Source organism: Lissotriton helveticus, chromosome 4_1 (genome assembly GCF_964261635.1).
Source record: "Lissotriton helveticus chromosome 4_1, aLisHel1.1, whole genome shotgun sequence".
Lineage (NCBI taxonomy): Eukaryota > Metazoa > Chordata > Amphibia > Caudata > Salamandridae > Lissotriton > Lissotriton helveticus.
Window position 1 is genome coordinate 1,284,740,847 of NC_136063.1, and position 22,977 is coordinate 1,284,763,823.

At 47.1% G+C, this 22,977-nt stretch overlaps 1 protein-coding gene and 1 pseudogene across 3 annotated transcripts in view; one reads left to right on the plus strand and one right to left on the minus strand.

Moving 5' to 3' along the window:
* Positions 1-22,977, plus strand: part of LOC144829079 (putative 2-ketogluconate reductase) — a 384,668-nt gene that overhangs the window by 155,119 nt on the left and 206,572 nt on the right. The gene's annotated exons all lie outside the window — the stretch shown is intronic.
* Positions 299-2,695, minus strand: LOC144830012 (18S ribosomal RNA; annotated as a pseudogene).

Sequence of the window (22,977 nt, forward strand, 5' to 3'; positions counted from 1 at the left end):
TTTACATAACGCCACTTGTGCTTCTAAGAAGTTAGACGTCGACCGCTGGGGGTCGCGTAACTAGTTAGCATGCAGGAGTCTCATTCGTTATCGGAATTAACCAGACAAATTGCTCCACCAACTAAGAACGGCCATGCACCCCGACCAACAGAATCGAGAAAGAGCTATCAATCTGTCAATCCTTTCCGTGTCAGGGCAAGGTTTCCCGTGTTGAGTCAAATTAAGCCGCAGGCTCTACTCCTGGTGGTGCCCTTCCGTCAATTCCCTTAAGTTGTAGCTTTGCAACCATACTCCCCCCTGAAACCCAAAGACTTTGGTTTCCGGAAAGCTGCTCGGCGGGTCATGGGAAGAACGCCGCCGGATTGCTAGTTGGCATTGTTTATGGTCGTAACTACGGCAGTATCTGACCGTCTTCGTACCTCCGACTTTCGTTCTTGATTATTGAAAACATTCTTGGCAAATGCTTTCGCTTCGGTTCGTCTTGCACCGGTCCAAGAATTTCACCTCTAGCGGATCAATACGAATGCCCCTGGCTCTTAATCAAGGCCCCATTTCAGAAAATCAACAAAATAGAACTGGAGTCCTATTCCATTATTCCTAGCTGAAGTATTCAGGCGACTGGCCTGCTTTGAACACTCTAATTTTTTCAAAGTAAACGCTTCGGACCCCAGGACACTCAGTCAAGAGCATCAAGGGGGTGCCGAGTGGCAGGGGCAGGGACGGTGGTAGGTCGCCTCATGGCGGACCGCCAGCTCGATCCCAAGATCCAACTACGAGCTTTTTAACTGCAGCAACTTTAATATATTTATTTATTTTTTTTAATATTTAGTATAGCGCGAACAAATGCCCGGAGGCGTCTCGGCGCTGTAAACTGCAGTCTCTCCTAACTTTGGCTTCTGGACTCTAGAGGTTAAACAGCCATGTTTTCAGCTGCTTCCTGAATACCAGCAAATTAGGGCTGGATCTTATGGTTTGCGGGAGTGTGTTCCACAATTTCGGGGCAGCCACCAAGAAGCGTCTGTCTCCCCAGTTAACCAATCTAGTGCGTGGTACTACCAGATCGTTCATCTTTGCGGACCGAAGTGGCCGAGAAGGCTGATATGGGGTAAGATGATCTCTCAGAAATTGTGGGGCTTGTTGGTGTAGTGTTTTATATACAATGCACAAGGTTTTAAACTTTATTCGGTTTTTTACAGGCAGCCAGTGAAGATCTCTTAGGGTGTTAGTTATTGGCTTAAATCTCGGAACACCCGAGAGTAACCTGGCCGCCGCGTTCTGTACTAGTTGCATTTTTTTAATAACTCTAATTTGAGCGTTGGCAAACAAGCCATTACAATAGTCTAGTGCTGACAAAACAAGAGCACTTATCAGGGTTCTACCCACAGATTCAGGGAGAAATGGTAGGATCTTTCTTACCAGGCGTAGTTTATAAAAAGCTGCCGAGGTCGTCTGGTTGGCATGAGCCATAAAGTTCAGGTTATCGTCGAAGGTGACACCTAGGTTTCTCACCTTCGTAGTTGGTTTAGGCACGGCTCCAAAAGATGGTGGCCACCATGCCAGGGACCAGCTAGGACTAAGGCGACCAAACATTACCACCTCTGTTTTTTCAGAGTTCAGCTTTAGGCGGCTTCCGGACATCCATCGTCCGATAGCCAGCAGTCCTGCCTTAAAACTTTCTGCCACTGCTTCCCCATCATCCCTGACCGTCAGGATCAACTGGGTGTCGTCAGCATATGAGGTAAGGTTCATCCCATGCGCTTTGATGGTGTTTGCGAGGTCCGACACATAGATATTGAAGAGTGTCGGACTCAGGGATGAACCTTGGGGTACCCCACATGGGAGGGACAACTCCGTTGACTCGAATTGTCCCAAGGCGACCGCCTGAGATCTGTCCGCCAGGAACGATGCTAGCAGTTTCTTGGCCAGGCCACTAACGCCCATCCCCTCGACACGATCGACCAAGATCTTATGATCGACCGTGTCGAAGGCGGCCGATAGGTCCAGAAGAACCAATAATGCTGAACCCCCCTGATCTCGAATCAGACGAATGTCATCCGCTGCCTTAATGAGGGCTGTCTCTGTACCATGAAACTTACACTATTGGAGCTGGAATTAACGCGCCTGCTGGCACCAGACTTGCCCTCAAATGGATCCTCGTTAAAGGATTTAAAGTGTACTCATTCCAATTACAGGGCCTCGAAAGAGTCCTGTATTGTTATTTTTCATCACTACCTCCCCAAGTCGGGAGTGGGTAATGTGCGCGCCTGCGGCCTTCCTTGGATGTGGTAGCCGTTTCTCGGCTCCCTCTCCGGAATCGAACCCTGATTCCGTGTTACCCGTGGTCACCATGGTAGGCACAGAAAGTACCGTCGAAAGTTGATAGGGCAGGCATCCGAATGTATAGTAGCCATCACGGGGATGTGCGATCGGCCCAATGTTATCTAGAGTCACCAAAGTGGCAGAGCAAGCCCGGATTGGTCTTGCTCCAATAAATGCACGCATCCCGGGAGGTCAGCGCTCGTCGCATGTATTAGCTCTAGAATTACCACAGTTATCCAAGAAACAGATGGAGCGATCAAAGGAACCATAACTGATTTAATGAGCCATTTGCAGTTTCACTGTACCCGCCATGTGTACTTACACGAGCATGGCTTAATCTTTGAGACAAGCATATGCTACTGGCAGGATCAACCAGGTAGCCATACCTGATGACGTGGTGGGAGCCGCATGCCCATCTCCCCAAACCGGCAACCTTCACGCAACCCTCTATCTCTCAGAAGCCTGCAAGGGGAAGGAGCCCGCCCGCCTGGGCGGGAGGGCTCGCTGGAGGGGTGTGGAGCAGTGTGGTCGCATGGGCACCGGCGGGTCCAGCCGTCTCCCCCGGGAGGGAGAGGCAGGCCGAGGCGCAGCCTGAGCGAGACGCAGGGGTGCCAGGGCCTGGCGACAGCGGAACCCCTTATAACGATTGTTCCGAGCTGCTGTGGAAACATGCTGGGCGGAGAGGGGTCACAGCGTGGCCACAGGGCCCACAGACCTGCCGGACAGACAGCATCCAAGGGCCTGGCACCACCTGACCCCTTCCGCTCGGGTCAGACCACTGAGGGGCATGAGCTGCCGGGGACGCTCTGCTAGGAAGGGTGAATGACGGACGGTCCATGCAGGGTGGAAGTTCTTTGCTTGAAACAACAGCTGAGGCTGGCCAAGCAGTCCATCTCTAAATGGATTGAGAGTGCCCAATCGATCAGAGTACAGCCGGGGCATCCCCTGGCAGGCCACTCTGCGCAGGGGTTATGCTGGCTTAGCATCCCCTGTCTGCCTGCTGCCGGGGCAAGCAGACTCGGAGAAAAGGACCATCGGAAAGTGGCCCGAGAGGCAGGTGCGTAACCAGGCCCCTGGGGACCCCGGCGGGTGGGCCCTGGGAGCTGACTTCCCCATCACAGCATCGCCGGGCCTCACGGAGGTCTGCCTGAGCAAATTCGGAGAAAAAGGACCGTCGGGAAGGGGCTGAAAGGCAGGTGCGTACCCGGGCCCCTGGGGGCCCCGGCAGGCAGTTGCGGGTGCTGCCTTCCCATGTCTCAGTATCGCCGGACCTCACGATGTACGCCTGAGCAAACTCAGAGAAAAAGGACCATCGCCAAGGGGCTGAGAGGCAGAAGCGTACCCAGGCCCCCGGGGGACCCGGCGGGCGGGCCCAGGTTCTGCCTTCCCCTGATTCAGAATCGCCGGACCTCACGGAGGTTTGACTGACCCTCTCCCTAGTAATCTGGAGGAAAATGACCCCCCTTTCTTGTAATCCTTGCACATGAGGTGACAGAGGGGACCCAAGGCGTGAAAGTACCCAACCTCCTGGAGCCCTCGCTGGGATCCGGGAGGCAAATGTCACCTCAGCGGGACTTCCAGGGAAGTCGGGCCATCTGGTTGCCCCATAGGAAAGCATTGCAGGTGACCAGATAGCTGAGGGGATCCGGGCGACCAGATGGCCGAGGGGATCCAGGGTCCAGATGGCCGGACCGAAAGGGAAGTCAACTGGTCACCCTGTGCCCCAACGAAAGAGTGAGCGGGCGCCGGGGCATGGAGGCTGGAAGGGGGACCCGATGAGCCCTCCGACCCGGGGCCCGTGGACACCTTGACAAGCAGGGGAGGACTGCACGGGACCAACGGACGCCTGTCCTGGGCCCTTAGTGGAGCAGCAGCCCAGGGTACTGGGCCCAGTGTCGGAGCGCCCGACCGGGGGCATGGCCGGGCCCATGGACCGAGCCAGGGCTCCCAGGCCCAGAGGCGCAGGAGAAGCTTTCCCGGACTCCATCCCGGGCACCCTGCCACGCGGCAGGACCGAGGACGGAGCCCGGGATGGGGAGGCCACCCTCCTCGGGCCCCCCAAGGGCCCCGGCCGGAGCTCCTGAACCCATCCAAGCAAGGGGAGGGTCCCCGGGTACAACGGACCCCTGTCCCTGGCCTTTGGCAGTGCGGCAGGCCCGGGAACAGGGCCGAGGGCTGGACTCAGCCGGGGCTCCCAGGCCTGGAGGCACAGGGGGCGTCTCCCCGGGCCCTCCGTACCCCGTCCCGGGTACCCTGCCATGCGGCAGGACCCAGGACGGAGCCCGGGGTGGGGAGGCCACCCTCCCCGGGGCCCCCATGGGCCCCCAACCAGAGCTCCTGAACCCAGTCAAGCAAGGGGAGGCTCCCTTGGCACAACAGAACCCCGTCCCAGGCCTTTGGAAGTGCGGCAAGCCAGGGGACAGGGCCCAGGGCCGGAGCACCCAACCCAGGGCCCGGCGGGGCCCCTGGACCCAGCCGGGCCTCCCAGGCCCGGAGGCGCATGGGTCGCCTCCCCGGGCCCTCCGGACCCCATCCTGGGCACCCTGCTACTTGACAGGACCCATGGCGGAGCCCGGGGTGGGGAGGCCGCCCTCCCTGGGGCCCTCAGGGGCCCCCAGAAGGTGCTCCGGAACCCCGCCAAGCAAGGGGAGGCTCCCCGGGCACAACCGAGCCCTATCCCAGGCCTTTGGCAGTGCTGCAGGCCGGGGAATGGGGACCAGGGCCGGAGCGCCCGACCCGGGGCCCAGCCGGGCCACTGGATCCAGCCGGGGTTCCCAGACCCAGAGGCACATGGGACACCTCCCCGGGCCCTCCGGATCCCGTCCCAGGCACCCTGCCACATGGCAGGACTGAGGGCGGAGCCCGGGGTGGGGAGGCTGCCCTCCCCGAGGGCCCCTGGACCCAGCCCATCAGGGGAAGTCTACCCGGGCCCGCCGGACCCAATCCAGGGCATCCTACCACACGACAGGCCCAGGGACGGACCCAGGGCTGGGGCGGCATCCTGGCCCGTCCAGCTGCCAGCTGAGGACCGCTAAGCCGAGAGAGGTTCCAGAGTACCTTGTCCCTAGTAATCCGTAGGAAGGCTACCCGTCTTTCTGGGAACCTATGCGCACCGTGAGGAGCCCTCGCTGGGATCTGGGAGGCAAATGGGACCTCATCGGGACTTGCAGGGTAGCCCAGACATCTGGTTGCCCCATAGGAAAGCATTGGGTGCGTGCAAGCCATTTTCTTTATGATAACAAATGCAGTAAGCTTCTAGGCCCTGTTAAGTTAACATAATAAACCGTGCACAGGATGCTTGCAGCTTTCCTAGCTTCAGAGAAACAGCTTTAGTAACGCAAGGCTTGCTCGGAAACAAGATACGTGGCACAAGGGAAGATGCTAGCTTAGGCACGTACACGTACATTTCAGCATATCCCATTTCGCAATATGTTTCTGGGAATCACTATTATGTTGCAATTAATAACTGGAAAAAGCACCAGACTTATATCTTACATTACAGTGGAAAGTCCCAGAAGCTGCCCACTTGAGTCACGTGGTCAGCAACGGTATAGTTCGGACCTTACATGGTATACGTGGTATACGACTGTTCAAACCCTTGCTAATTGGTCAATTGAACTATGCTTAATTTGTGCTACGTATGTTATGTTGCTACATCCTTTGTGGTGTTGGCTTATATAAACAGTCAAACCCGTCACCTCTTTGGACATTCAGTGGCTTTGCTGATGTCTCCGTGCTGCACGTTAATTTGCTGTTTGTTGGTCTCCAAAAAACGTTGCTATCTTATGTGCTGACAGAGAGTCATATGTGTGGAATAATTTATTATTTCTATTGCAGCTTCTACATTTGATTGAGAATGCAGCTTCCAGACCACTGACGATTTCACGGACTGGCTGCTGGACTCCAGCTTCCACCAGAGTTCGGAGGCCTGAGGTTCGATAACTTTTACATTTGTCCTTCTCTCTGCTCTGCCTCCCTTGGATGCTGGAGGACTGCCTGCCCAGAAGTTGACTTTGTCTTGTCTCTGGTTCCTGTATTTTTGTCTCTCTCTCTCAGCACATTTGTCTGACCCCCAGTTAACAGTTCTCCTCTGTGCTTCACTCTCCCTCTCCATCTGAATCTCACTTCCCTTTTCTGGTGACAGTTCTCCACTGTGCTTTACTCTCCCTCTCCAGCTGACTTTCCTTTTCTGATGCCTGGGCTTGTTTGCCTGTGCCCTGGCAACATTGATATCGTATGCTTCCACAGCTTGTGGGATGTGCCAATGGCTATTGTAGAGACTGTGCTTATCACTTTCTGCTGTGCCCTCTTCCTGGCTCTCATAATTTATTTCACAGCCTGTCATCATTCGGATGAAGACTGTACTTCTGTCTGACGTCAGCGTTTGCTAACGAGCACCAACAGGCTTTCTCCTCGTGTTCAGTGCGTGCCTCTTGACCTCTGCCATTGCGGCCGATCTCTGCCTGAATTTTTACATGTGCAATTTTGCTTTATGTTTAGTTCCTGGTCCAGATACCCTCCCCACCTGGCCGGTGACAGCGTCCATCTGCAAGTTCCCTGCACGCAGTGACTCCCTGGTGCCTGGCAGCACCTAGCTGACGTTGTACCAAGGAGGGTGACCTACTGCACCCCCTGTGTTGCTAGCAGAGAGTCCCCGGCTGATAGGGGTGGAGGACCTTCACAGCTATTTCCCATTGACTGAAGCAGAGGTCGGTACACTTTGCCAGACTCAACAGACACCGGTAAGTCTTGATTGGGGGTTTTAAGTACTCCAGGTTGGGTTGTAGCAGTTAGCCCCTCGTTTTAGAGCTGTGGCAGTTTTGCTCCCCAGGTTATTGCACTTCCTAATTGTGCTGGAACGATATCGTGGAGGCTGTGGCCGGTTGGGCGGCTCCTCTTGTGGTTGCAACAGTTTCTCAGGGTGCCAGTTCTAAGGGTCCATGAACTCAGGTCAGAGTCCAGCTAACTCACCTCAGCGCCACTGGACCTGGGTACCCAGTGGGGCGCTGCCTCCTACTGGACGCCAGAGGTTGTCTCCAGCTGTGCCTAGGGAGTTTCCTAGGCACAGAGAGAAGGGAGTATCAGTTGTCTTGTTGTCTGTTATTTTTGGGTTCCTTGCATTTTTCTATTTGTGTATTGTTATATGCCTCTCATATATTGTGGCAAAGTATGGTTAGGTTTTGAGAGTATTGTTAGCATCTGCCAGAAAAGATTTCTACTGGGGGGTCACCCGTCCATTTATGTCATCGTCCATTTATCATGGACTGACTGGCTGACTTCTTAAGATTCGCCCTGTATTGAAAAATAGCCCCCTTTGTATCCCGTTCCTTATGTTCGTTGACATAACAATAATATTGTTCTCATTTCCTCTGTTACTCTTCTGGGATTAGTGTAAAAACACTGCACATAGTTACAAGTACACAGACCAGACTCTCTGCCAGCGCTGCGACCAGGGCTGCCAGAATATATATATATTTTTTTTATGTTTCATGTGTTTGTCTGCACTGAATGCAGGGTTCACCATCTTGCACTGTTTACGTGATTGCCTGAGTGTTCTCAAATAATTCCGCCCAGCCGCCCCTTTCACCCAAGTACCGGTTGATGGAAGATTGCAAGGGGACGGAATTATCAATCTTTCTTCTAAAACCCTTTCCTGTCACCTTTCCTTCATCTCATGGGACGCCAGTTATTAGCACCCAGAGACCTTTCTCATTCCAACTGATGAATGCCTGGGTGAACCTGAATTAAGTGACCTATCTGTTTTGCCTGACGAATGGCTCCCTCTACTACCATAACAATTCGAGAGTGGCTGAGAGGCAAATGATAGTGTTAGTTTTCCCACTGTGTTGTCCGTTCATAGAATAGTGCTAGACCCCACCCATCTGTCTGGTGTGTCTGAAATGTCCCTGTGCCACAGGCCAGGTTAGCGCTTGCACTTCACACACTCCACACTCATCACTCACAATGGGAAACACACTCTGCAAAAATAATTTAGACAGCAGTCAGCCGGCCCCCCCTAAAGACTTTCCGGCATACAATGTGGCCTTAAGCAAAGGACTTCACTCCATACTATTTATAAATAAATGGCATGACTTGACAGCTAGGAAACCAGACTTGCAGTTCCCCAGGCAGGGAACATACGACATAAAAAAACTGTCATATTTGAGATAAATGTTGAAGATGAAAGGAAAGAAAATACGCCCAATGGAATGGGAGTCATTCTATCCGTGGAATTTGGCCCTGCGTGACAAACGCAAAACTAACGACGTGAAGTCGAAGGTCCACAGGGAATTATTAGAGATTAAAAATAGGGTGCTAAATGAGATAAGTAAGAAGAAAACAGAAGAGGATTGAAGGAAAGGGCAACTGGATATTGTAGGAGTATACCCTTGCATAGCGATAGAGAAAGAAAAGCAGAAAGAGAATGCTGAGGAAATATTAGAAGACATTCTCATGGGAAGGATGAGACTCACTACAATCTCACACTCTGCTCCCATAGAAAAACCCTCTGAGTTAACCGAGCAACAAAAGAAAGATGCTGTAGATTTAACACGCACACTTATCAATGAAGACGCTGCCAAAATAGACTTGGACACCGTTCAAGACATCGCTGTCCTGCAGCTAATGAGGATAGAGGCAGCCCACGCCACCAGAAAATATAGTGATAAGAAAAGCCAGCTGCAGGCTCAATGTACACAGGGAAGCATAACACAACCAAAATTAATAGGCCACAAATGGCTACAACAATTCGATGACACATCATCAGACAACACTATGTCAATAACACAGTGGCAGTCCCTGGTTTGGGAACTCTGTACATACGTCCTGCAAACAGTACATGACAGGCAAAACAAGGGTCTCAGCAGTCTGCACCACAGAATAGAAGGGACAGTTTAGGCAAGTTAAATAGTGCCACTGAATCCTCACAGGGCTCACCCGCAACACAGAGGAGAGGGGAAACAACCTTTACAACGCAACTTTTACAACGCACTACCATTACAATGAAACTTTTACAACGAAACATCCATTACATAGCATGCCATTACAACGCAACCATTACAACGCATGACACAACAACGCATACCATTACAACGCATGTCATTACAACGCAGTCATTACAAAGCATACCATTACAACGCATACCATTACCATCCAACACTTACCCTACTGTTGCACCCCCTGGAGTTAGAATAGTAATTTTTACCCCTACACTATCTAACACTTACCCTACTGTTGCATTCCCTGGAGTTCGAATAGTAATTTTTTCCCCTACACTATCCAGTTTCAGTTCAGTTTTTAACGTCTTTATTTCGAAATTTTTCTTCATAAAAGACATACACAATAAAAATACATATACAACACACACAATAAATATATACAATTATATGCAAACTATTAATATTAATATTATCATTATCATAGATCTAGTTTTTAAAAGATCGATTAAATAACATAGAAGACGTTCATATCAGATTTTTACTGATATTTTAAAAAGCATTACAGAGATTCCATCCCTAAAAGAGGAGAAAAGGTTATGTCCAGCATATTTAGCAATCAGCTATTGGCTCTTCGTATATACCTTGCTCTAATTAACCAGGCCCACCCTATAAATTTTGCCACTCCTATAAACAGCCATTCGGTAGTGTTATATTTCATTAATGACATTGCTTCACTGCGTACTCTGGTATTTAGTCTTTTACATACAGGTTTTAGCCATTTATGGCGTGGTTCGCAGTATGCTGGGCATACAAACAAGAAATGCCTTAGAGATTCCTTTTTGCTCATGACAGAAAGGGCAAAACAGGGACTGTTGATTATGCCATTTATTGGTGAATTCTCTTAGTGGCAAAGTTCCTACCCGGAACTGATGATATAATTTCCTATCGGAACTTTTAAGAATAATGTCCCAATAGGTCTCTGTGTGTGGGACTACTTTATGGATCAAAAACATGCCAGTCAGGTTTAAGTTCTCAGAAAGCGTAACGTATTCTTCTTTAACTGAGGACCAGAAAAGAAGTTTAAATTCTTTTTTAGACGGAAAGATGTGGTTACCCGGCTCAGTCCATAACAAATGGAGACCCATTCTGTATAGAGTATTCTTAATTGATTTAAACCAGGGTACATCCCCCGCCCCTTGTTGCGCTCTTACATCCTGTATTTCATTGGCAAACATAATTAATTCTGGGGTGGACCAGATGCGTCTCCATAACGCAACCATCCTATATTGGGCGTGGTGTTTAATGGTATGAAAGCCCATATCAAACATAAGTGGTAAAGATGGTGTAGATGGTGGGAGACTCACTATGCTGCGAAAAAATTAAGTATTGCGGTGCTAATTTTGGCGCTATAGATTTTGAGCCCCGGTAGAACTCTTTTGGTCAAAGAGCAACGTTGTTCTTTCACAAGACAACCCGATAGTCGTGCAAATTTTAATCTAAGGGCCTCAATTTGTTCTTTCCAGCGTAACCTATAATCAATAACAACTCCTAAGTAAGTCATAACCCCTACTTGTTCTAAGCTAGTCCCATTCATCGTTACATGGCCCCTCCGAGGTTTGTTCTTTGTCAGGACCATAAACTTCGTCTTAGAAACATTAATTTCGAGGTCGTTTTGGCTGCAAAAATCCGTAAACTTATTTACAGCTAACTGCAGACCCATCTGAGTTTTAGCTAAAATTAGGGTGTCATCCGCGAAAATTAAGAGGGGGAATTTGGTCCCACCCAATGATGGTGCATCTGTCGGTGTTGCTGAGAGGAACTGAACAACCTGATTGATAAAAAGTATGAATAAGGTGGGGGCCAGGACACAGCCCTGCCTCACTCCACGGGTCACAGGAAAGGAGTCGGTCACCTGTCCCTGGCAACCCCACCTTACTCTAGCAAAGTTTTCCTCATGCAGCCTGATTGTGAACTCTAGAAGGGCAGTTGGTACACCCATTCTCCTTAAAGCTGACCACAATTTTACTCTGGGTACCAAATCAAACGCAGATTTGAGATCCACAAATGCTGCGTATATTGTACCTTCTCCTAAATACACAGTCTTCCAGTAGATCATAGCAAATCTAAGTACCTGGTCTACTGTGCTTATGTTGGCCCTGAAGCCAGCCTGCAGTGGGGACAAGATGTTTTCTTCTGTCATCCAACACTGGATTCTTCCCAACAGCATTCTGGCGATTACCTTCTGCAGGGCATCGATAAGACTGATGGGGCGATAATTTCCCGCATCAGTCCTATCCCCTTTTTTGTACTCAGGTAGGATCTCCGCCCCTCTCCAAGAGTCCGGGACTCTGACACCTCTAGCTATAGCATTTGCTAAGTTAGTAATGTATGGGACCCAATTATCTTGATCAAACTTAAAAAGGTCCGCTGGAACACAATCCATTCCAGGGGCTTTCCTATTCTGAACTAGTTTTAAAGCTTTAACAGCCTCTTGTTCCGTAAAGACTATCCGGTCATCTATGGGGATTACAGACCGAGCACTAAAAGTCTCTCCTAAATTACGGGCTGGCAAATTCGTATTACTAAACTGCACCGAAAAATGCTTAACCCATGTCTCGACTGGGACATAGTTTACTGGAGTTTGCTGGTCCCCTGTCCCGCCCCATTTCACTACTTCCCAGAATTTTTGCTGGTTAGTCGAAATACTGGCCTTATACAGATCTAGCCAACGTTGTTCATCCCAATTAATCTTCGCCTGTTTAAGCACCTTTTTATAGTTTACCCTTTCTGTCTTAATATCTAAAACTGATCTGGTTTTAATGGCAGCTATCAAAGAGCTATGGGCAAGACGACATGTCTTATCATACCATTTAGCTCCTAAATGGACCGACCCAGTTTTCCTTCTATTAGATGGTTTAATAAAAAAAGTTTTAATTTGGCTAAAGAGGGACTCATGAATCACCGCAATTTGATCCAGTGTATTGGCATCTTCTAATATAGGCACCATCAATTTAGTTGCTTCTAACACCACCAGTGAAACCCTATCCACAATGGTTGGGTCTTCCAGAAACCTAGCCCACCGTACCCTTCTACAATCGTTCATAAGAACAGCCTCAGCAGTAATTAAGTGTGTTGCACTAGATCTCTTTAGATCACCATGTGTCACTAAGTTTATCACTAAAGGATTATGATCACTTTCTGACCTTGGAACTATTTCCATATCCTCAAGTAAACTCCAATACTCCATCCTAATTAAGAAATAATCTATACGGCTCGAGTTATGAGCGTTGTCAAAAGTAGCATTACCCAGCAGGTCAGATTTTGTCCTCCCGTTTGCTGCACGTAGATTCCATTCAAGACATAAACCCAACCATTGCATAACGGCCTCTGTTACTTTTTTGACCGGTGGAATGGTTAGGAGGGGAATGTTCCAAATCTGGTCGACTTCACCATAACACCCGTTATCCAGATTGGGGACAGGTTCAAAAGAACAGTTAAGGTCCCCAGCCACCAATACACATTCGTCCCTATCAATGGTATTTAGTAGGGAATCGAAATCCTCTGCCGTTTTTGAAGACCTCCCACCTGGACACCCCCTGGCATATATATTAATCAGAGAGAGATCTTGACTTGATTTGCTACTCAGTTTTAAGGCTAGAATGTCGTTGCTCAATATCGGTAGGTCCGAGATTTTAAAACCCAAGGATTGTTTGATCCAGATGACAAGACCCCCAAAAGGGCGACCTTTTAAACCTTTGCTGGCTGGTTTAAAAAAATTCAAATAACCAACCCGATAAATTGCATCAATAGACCAACTTTCTTGCAGTATAATTATATCATGTAGATCCACAAAAGACCCCCAATCAGATTCTGCCAATTTACCCTTCAACCCAGCAATATTCCAGGATAATATCTTAAGGGTAAATACAGCTGGCTTACGCCGTACATCAACAGAAATAGCATTGCCCCCACTGGTCTCCAAGGTGAGAGTATGGCTTAATGTTTCCCCCCTTCCTATCCTATCTTGGGAGGTTTTTTCAAGCTCTGTGTGGAACGTGTCCACTGTAATTGCAGTATTAATTAATGAGCAATTTCCTGTATCACCCAGCAACCTTGGGACCATGGGATCATTGTTAAGTCAGTCCACTCCCTCCAGTCCCGATAATGGGGCAAACCGGTTCGATAGATAAGACTGAAACAATGGATATGATGGTGTTTCTTGATAATATCTATCCCTAGGTCTATTCCTTCGGAAGTGGGGGTGCGGTGTTTCGGCACTATGAGAATGTAGTGTAGGGTAAAAATAGTGAAGGGATAGTGTTTGAACATCCCCAAGTCTACCATATCTGGGTTCCCTGGAAATGTAATCAGCTACCTAGGGCTCCCTGAAACTTATTACTACACAGTCCCCCTCAAGATCTTTTTTACAGTAACCTACCCAATCCACCCTCCTGACATTAAGGATCTTTATGTTTGAATTAGGAGGGAGTGGGCGGTTTTTATTTAGCCAGAATATTACCTTATTATATAAATCTTTGTGTATTTCCCTCTTGCCAACCCCTAAAGGGGCCACTCCTGTTAAAATGGTGGTATAAGGGAGTGACTCAGGGGGGAGGTTCACACATTGTTTCCTAGGTACAGGATTAATCCTGGGCCGTATACTTTGGTCAGAATGGCCGATAGGATTAGATTGTTTTCTGGATGGGGGCTGTGAATTTAATACAGTACTAACCTTGTGCTGAGTTATACTCTCAGATGTCTGTTTTCCCTTTAAGACAGGAGCGGGTTTATGCTGTGGAACTGATGTAATGGGTAACCCTGCTTTTACTCCAGTACCCCCGTCCCTAGAAATCACTTGGTTGTTCTTGGAAAGTTTCGAATCTGTACCTTTAAAAGCTAAAGATGTGTGGATTCTATTTGTTACTGCTATATTCTCTTTTACTAGCATATCCAAAGAATCCATTTTGGAGTTTAATAGTCTAGTCCGTTCAAATAACTGTATGAGTAAAGATTTAATCAATAGCTCTATCTTAGCTAGGAGTAAACTTTCTACTATATTTACTGTGACGTTTTGTTCCTCAGGAGGAACCGCAGCTGTGGAGGTGATATTCTGTGTAGAGGATATATAGGGAGCTCCCTGACCCTTACAGTGACCCCCTATGTTGATCGAATCTACCCTTTTCCGTTTACCATGATTTTGCGTGGGCGAGCACTGAGAAATAATAGTTAAGTTTACCTGCTCCGTGCTTTGGGTAAGATTAGGGGAGTCTGAGAGACCAGTTTCATCACAAAATGAGTCATGGTAAGTAGTGCTACTGTCCACTGAAGGGTCATGGGCAGTAACAAGTACACTATCTATACCATTCCCCTCTAAATCCAAAGATTGACTAGCAGATACACTAGCAACCACTAAATCCGCATTAATATTATTAGTAGCAATGTTCAATTGGGAAAGTGGGACAGGGGAGACGGCCTCACTAATTTTTCCAAGTGAAGAACGCTTACCCGTAATTATGTCTAATGAAAGGCGTTTTTCTACAAGAGCTATTTCCTTCTCTAGTATACAAGTGGAGCGTTTAAAAAACTGATCAATAGTACCTGTAAAGGTACCATTGGAAGTGGAAACTTGAACTTGCCTTTCCCTACCTGACCGGAGTGGCATTTTCAAACCGGGCCCCTTAATAACCTTCCAAGTCCCACAAAGTGCAACAGTCAGTACAATAACCCCAACAAAAACTGTAAGACACTGTTTTACCAGCAATGTAGCAACAACAGTGTCCTGGTAATACGCCAGTTCAAAACAAACATAAGGATACCAGGAAATAGGGCAATAATATTAATAATAATGACAGTGGGGTGGCCCAACCCTGGCCGGCCCCGGACGGCCACAGACGGTCCCGCCCTTGTCCCGGGCTTCTCCCGGACGCACTCCCGCGCGCTCCCGCGCAGCGGGACTAGACCAATGTATTAGTAGGAGCTGGATTGAGGGGGAGGAGCCTGCAGGGAGAGCTGCCCAGGTGTAGAGGATGAGGGCGGGCGGGCGCTCCTGGGACTGGAAGTCCTGCGCCTCCGCTCGCTCGCAGCCCCGCAGGCACAGAAGTCCTTTAACCCCTCTGGCGCAGATTACTGCCCACACGACGCGGGACCCGGAGAGCGGGTACCGCGAGTAGCTGGTGAAGGCAAGGGACGCCAAGAAAGATCAACAGCTGCCAAGAGTTACTGCCGGTAAGACGTGCCACGAAGTATCCCCTACACTATCCAATACTTACCATACATGCAATGTAATGTTATGCATTGTAATGGTATGTGTGTAAAGGTTTTATGCGTTGTAATGGAATGCGTTGTAAAGGTAGTTTTTAAAAATGTGTTGTAATGGCATGCGTTGTAATGGAATGCGTTGTAATGGATGTTGCATTGTAAAAATGCGTTGTAAAGGTGTGCGCTGTAAAAGTATGCATTGTAACGTCATACAACCGAGGAGAGTACGGAAGTCAGACACAGTCAAGTGTCAGGATTTACTAGAACAGATGGTGGCAGGAACACTAGCCGTAGGAGACTTCACCCAACACCACAGCAGGCTATATATAGAAAAAGCCTTGACTCTAGCACGCGCACAGTTAATGGATAAGGGTGCACAAGCACATAGTGCTTATGTCTAGAGAATAAAGGCCACAGGCACAGATACTACAGGTATAATTCCAACACTACCTGCACAGTATGGATTGGACATAGCGAGGTTCAGTTTCACAGACTCAGACCTACAGACATACAAAAAAGAAGAAATTAAAGATAGACTACAATATGCGGTAGACAAACTGCAACAGTGGAAGCAGCTGGTGCACACATTTGCAGTGCTGGAAGTAGTTCAGACCCTCAACCCTCACACAGGAACAACAGCACCACCACCGGCCACCCCACCAATACTAATGATGCCCCTTAGGGAAATACCAGGTAGTAAGGATGACGAATTAGCATATGTCCATGTCCCCTGGTCTAGACAAAACATTATGTGTTTTACAAATGACTTCCCGAAGCTAAGAGAAGAGCCAAGGAAATGGTACACTGAGCTAGACGGGATGGCAGTTTTCAGGGGACTGTTATGGAGAGACTTTGATACTTTATTCAATATAATAGTTCCAAAGGATCTGTTGGAAGATTGTAAAAGGAAAGTGGATTAGCCAAAAGGGGAGGCGGGAAGGGTGGAGCACCAAGAGATGAAGTAGATGAAAAATACAAAGAAGTAGTGAAATATTTAAAAGAAAAAATGCCAGAAGACAAGGTAGATTGAAACAAGATCACACATACTAAACAAGAAAAGGATGAGAGTGTGAATTCATATTTTGACCGCCTTCTGCAAGTCTATCAGCAGAACAGTGCACTAAAAACTCCAATGGGAGAAGCTATGTCAGCCTTTGTCACCACGTTTGTCCAAGGTCTGAGACCCCCTATTAAAACACATCTACAAACCCCCTTTGTTTGCTGGCAGCAGGACCCAATAGAAAAGGTGCTGGCAGCAACAAGGTACTGCTCTGACTATCAGCCCAATGTACAGACCATGGAAGCAGAGAAAATAAAGAAAGAAAAGGTCAGACTAATGGTAGCGCAATAAATGTTTTACACAAGCCAGCAAGGAAGAGGGAGGGGCCGAGGTAGGGGAAAGGGTACGGGAAGGCAACTGAATAACAGGTCAGCTTCCCTACCACCCCCATCTATAGCTTGCTTCTACTGTAAGGACCTCAGGCACTGGAAAGCTGACTGCCCCATAATAAAAAAGAAAAATGCGGAAGGCAGGCATACTCAGAATAGGGGACAGGACCAACAACAGTACCAGCATAATGCCCAGCGCACAGAGTATAGAAACAATGAACAGCAGGGGTACACGTCTAACGAAATGCCTCCAACACAACAGGACTGGGCAGGGAGGGACAGGTGGGGACAGCAGGACAATAGCTTCCAACTGCCACCCCAGGATTTATTCTAGGGATGCTTGAAAGTGAAAGACTGCCTAATAGCTCCAGCAATAGCAGTGGATCAATCAGGTCCATATGTACAAGGGACAGTTTTGGGGAAAATTGTAACCTTCTTGATAGACACAGGAGCTCAAAGATCAATGCTAAAAGCGTCAGTGACGCCGGAGGCACCACTTTCAGGAATAAAGATTACCGCAGTCGGAATGATAGGACAACCAATAGATGAATATCTAACACAGCCATTGCAATTAAGGGTAGGCACCATAACTGTCAACCATCATCAGCAGATTCTACCCAGTGAACTTGCTAGGAAGGGACTTGCTCACAGCTCCTATCGTCTTTTGCAATGTGCCCCAGCCTAAGATATGTCAGTACTGCTGATCTAAAAGAAGTTGGGTTTACGGCGAATAGCAAGGGGGAGGAAATAACAAAGCTCCTACTCCACTCAGCCTTAATAAAAGATGCAATAGAAAAGGCAGAGTCCGAGATGCTTTGGGAAGGAATTAGAATAGTAAAAAGGTAGGAGGTGTTACAGAACAAAAGAGGGAACTCTTTCCTTAGAAACCATGTAGCCCTAGGAGAAAGACAAATAAAAATGATTAGCCTCGGGAGAGGCAAACAAGATGCCCTGGAAATTACGATAAAACCAAAAGATCAGAGGTGGGATGGGGAAGATGTACTTGCTGGGAATAGATATAGAGAACTGGCATACATGAATGGTGAGGAAGACGGTTACATGAGCAACATTGATTAGGAAGACGGGTCGTTGCACAGCCTATCCATTCTGTCCTGGAATGTAAATGGATACAATAGAATAATGCCACAGGAAGATTTCAAAAACATCCTGAAGGAAAATGACATTGTATGCTTCCAGGAAACTTGGCTGTGCGACGAAACCCCTTAACGGAAGGCTTCACTCACCACGTAAAACCTGCAAAAAAGAACTTATCAGGTAGACCCTCTGGTGGCCAGATGACGCTGGTCTCAACAAGGATAGCCAAAGACATGGAATCCCTAGAACACAAGTGTAATTGGGCTTTGGGTAGTAGGGTGCGAACCCTAAACAATATGTTAGGGGTCGAAAATCTATATATTATCAATGTGTACATACAGAAAGGTAAAACGAACGAATATAGGGCTGACCTGGAATGTTTAAAATCAGACCTGGAATACCTATGCGATTGCTATCCAAGAGATGTGCTAATGATTCAATCATAGATTAAATCCCATTAAAACGGACCCTTGGCTGAGGGATATGCTAGGAGTATACAAAATAGAGCTCGCACATTTTCCCAGTTGTGAGATCTCAACCCAAGATGATGAGCTTGGGCAACTGTTGGGTGCCATGGGTCTGGTCTGCGTAAATGGAAGAAAGGAAGCAGACCGGCCCGCGAATCGTACCTTTAAAGTAGGGCATCAAATGTGCCCAATAGATTACGCATTCATACAGGCCTGGAACTTTTATCTAATTAAACAATTTGAAATTCTTAGGCTAGAGGGTAGTGATCATTACCCACTGCAGATAGAACTCCAGGTGAATAGTTCTCCACACAGACAAAAAGTGCTACCAGTAGAGGTGGAATAACTTAAGTGACTAACTACGAGAATTACCGATGAATATATAAAAAAACTGAGTGCACACCAGTTAACTGTGAACTTAGATAACCTAGCACCAGAGGAGGGCATAACCTGGTATGAGGATACAATAAGGGATATGGTAGAATGCCTCAGGATAAAATTAAAGCACGGTAAACATAAATTAGTAAATAATGCGAAATCATACCCCAGTAGTACCAACCATTGGTTCGATGGTGAATGCCGGAAGGTAAAGGCCAGTATTAGAAAACAGGAGAGACGCCTAAGAGCTAACTATAGTGAGGAAGCGGTAATAGAACTTAAGAGACAGCGCCGAGACGCCTGCGGGCAATTGTTCGCGCTATATTAAATGCCAAAAATAAATAAATAAATAAATAAATAAGAATCTAAAAATAAAATATAAGGCCACTATTAGAGATAAAAAAAGAACCTTTAAGGACAAATGTTGGGGGAATTTACTTGAGACAATTGAAGAAAAGAATGTGAGAGGCTTTTGGAAGTTAGTTCAGGAATGTACGGGGAAAGTCTTAGGAACTCTACACTGCTCGGTACCAGAGGACAAGTGGGTGACCTACCTGGAAGAAATCTATGGTATATGGCCAGACAGGGAGGGAAGAATGGCCAATGTTTGGCCTGGAATAAGGGAAGAAATTAAAGTACACTTCTCCCCAGGTGCCATTAGAGGTATAATAAAGAGGTTAAACTTAAAACGGGCTGCAGGACCTGACAATTTACCAGCAATTATAATAAAAACGAACATAGAGTGGTGGGCTGAGTTTCTTTCTAATATGTTCCAAGAGATACTAAAAAGAGGCAAGTTTCCAGATAATTGGAAAGGGGCAATTGTCAGGCCTATACATAAAAAAGGTGATGTAAACTCCCCAAAAAACTATCGCCTAATAAACTTATTGGATATAGGCGAAAAGGTATTTTCTAAAGCAATTTTGGGTTTATTAAAGGATTGGGTGGATGATAAACAGATAGTACCACCAGAACAGGGGGGGTTCAAAGAAGGCCACTCAACGGTTGACCACTGTTTTGCTCTTTGGTCCATTGCACGGAAGTCTATCGATCAGGGGGGGAAATTATTCTGCTGTTTCGTGGACTTCCGTGCAGCTTTCGATCTGGTGGACAGGGAGCAACTGTGGTCAACACTGGTACGGTATGAAATACCGGGTGACCTGCTAGCCCTAATCCAAGCACTGCATATTGAAAACTGGACACAGATAATTCTGGATAAGGAGGGAGGATTGACGAAGAGAATCCCAATTGGGAACGGCTTAAGGCAGGGGTGTGTACTTGCCCCATTACTATTCTCTCTGTTTTTAGCAGACCTACCCCAAAAATTAAGAGAGATTAGAGGGGCAAACCCAAAACTGGGAGGAAACCAGATATCGTGCCTCCTTTATGCGGATGATCTGGTAATCATGGATCAGACGGAGATAGGGCTCCAAAGAAAATTAAATCGATTCAAAGAATACTGTACTAACAAAAAATTAGTAGTGAACATGGAGAAAACAAAAATTGTTAGCTTTGGTAGGAGGAAAACAAAGTTCTCTTGGTACTTGGGCACAGTATTGCTTGAGAGGGTAGCCGATTATAGATATCTGGGAATGTGGTTCTCTGGTACCCTGAAATGGTATACTCATATACAAGCATTAAAAATGAGGGCATTATCGTCCGTGAATGGCTTAAAAAAATTCAATAATATCTATGGAGAAATGTCGGATAGACCGGTCCTGAAAGCCTATCAAGCAATGGTGCCCCCTCAATTCTTGTATGGAGCCGAAGTCATTTACCTAAGCGGTAAGACCTCTTGGGATAGAGAGGAGGGAAATATATTAAAAAGCCTATTCGTACTGCCTAAATCTTCTATGGTACAGGCGGAAAGAATTGAGTTGGGAATTATCATCGTGGGCGATAACCGCCTGTATGGCCCTTGTACGATTTTGGCAGCGATTGGGAGCTGAAGAGTCCCTCAAAATTTCCCAATGGGCCAAAAAGGAAATTACCATGAGTGAGCTACCCTGGGCAAAAGAGTCTAGAGTATCAATAAGGAATGCCTACAGGGTACTCGAACTGAAGGTCTGCCCGCTACAAGACCATATAATAATAGGTAAGAAGGAACTAAGGCTTCAAGGAACCGATATGTCTCGTACCTATTACCGGGAGTATCTCTCACAAAAATGCTCGGTAGCCCATATGACATCAGCCTGGGAGCTTGACCAACATTTTCCCTATGTAGATCGCTACCAAGCCATAGCTTAAGGCGGGAAGTCCTAAAAATGAGAATTGGAATAAACCCATGTTTCGCTAATATTGGAGCTCGAAATCAAATGATGGGATGTAATGGGAATTGCACCTGCACTTTAGGCACTACCTGCAATATTACTCACATTTTATTAGATTGTTTGTGGTTTTTAGATATACGAAAGGAGTTTTTAGGCCCGATTTTTAAAAAGTATAATATTACAAACAGGATGCAAGCCGCTAAATTGTTGATGGAAATGGGGAACTTGGATATAGCCTGTGCCTTGGGGAAATATATGAAAAAAGTTAAGGGGTTCCTCAACTGCACAGAGTAAGATCCTCGATATTAAATAAGTCTGAAACAATTAGTGTTTAAAATAGTAAGTGCTGCATGTTTAAGGAGGTGTTGTATAGTATGAATTAAGTGATTTTATTAATTTAATTGGTATAATACTCTGATTTTAAAAATGATAGTACTCATATGTATACCAAGAAGTAATATGTCTATTGATACCGCCGTGCTATGTATCTGTCGCTGTTTTTATTTTATCCTTTTTAGTAAGATAAGATGTAAATTGTACTTTTATGGTTGTAACAAACCAAATAAAGTTTGTTTTGACTGACTGACATTGCAATTAAGGGTAGGCACCATAACTGTCAACCATCATCCGCAGATTCTGCCCAGTGAACTTGCTAGGAAGGGATTTGCTTTGTAAATTACAATGCACCATACATTGCTCACCAACAGGGGTCTTCCTGGAAAGCAGACCTAATGGTCTGATGCTACAGGCCTTCATGACCTGCACTGACCCCATCATACCATCAGAGCTGCATGACTGTGTGCCACCCCAAGTCTGGGCTACCAGTGCAAATGAGATACGGCAGGTGTTGAATTACCCACCAGTACAGATCACATTGAAGCCAGGAGCCCGGCTTCCGAGAGTACCACAGTACAAAACTTCAAAGGAAGGGGAGGAGGGCATAGCACCAGTAATACAGGACCTCCTGAAGCAGGAAATAATAAGGGAGATATGTTCTAGCCAATGCAATACACCCATACTCCCTGTAAAGAAAGCATCCAAGGGCCCGGATGGGGCCCCTGTATACCATTTCACACAAGACCTGAGAGAATTGAACCAAATAGTGATACCTTCCTTCCCAGTATTTCCAAACCCAGCAACAATATTGTCTAATATCCCAGTTACAGCCACACACTTCACAGTATTGGATTTGAGCTCCGCCTTCTTTACCATCCCCCTGCACCCTGACAGCCAATCATATTTCTCGTTCTGTTTCAAGGGTAAATGATTTTGTTGGTGTAGGCTCCCTCAGGGGTTCACAGAATCACCCTCCATTTTCACGAATGCACTAAAGACAGAACTAGACTCCCTAGTGTTGAAGGGGGGCTCAACTCTTGTCCAGTACATAGATGATTTACTACTGGCCTCACCTTCAAGGGAGGCCTGCGTTCAGGACACTATTGCCGTCCTGTGCCATCTAGCGATGAAAGGCTACAAGGTTTCCCCAAAGAAATTACAGTTCTGCCTCACGGATGTGAAGTATCTAGGCCACGAGCTGTCCAAAGGGACCAGGAGGTTACTACCTGAAAGGATATCAACCATCACCCACTTTCCCAGACCACGCACACAAAAAGAGATTCGGGCCTTTCTGGGGATGGCGGGATATTGTCGCCACTGGATTCCAAATTTCACCCTAATTGCAAAAACATTACAAGCCCTGACACACAAAGAGGTCCCAAACGAGGTACCTTAGCCACCAGATTGTGAAGAGGCATTCAACAGACTTAAAAGCGAACTGAACGGAGCACCAGCGCTAGGCCTCCCAGATTACAGCAAAGATTTCCACATGTTCTGCCATGAGAAGGAAGGGTGCGCACTGGGGGT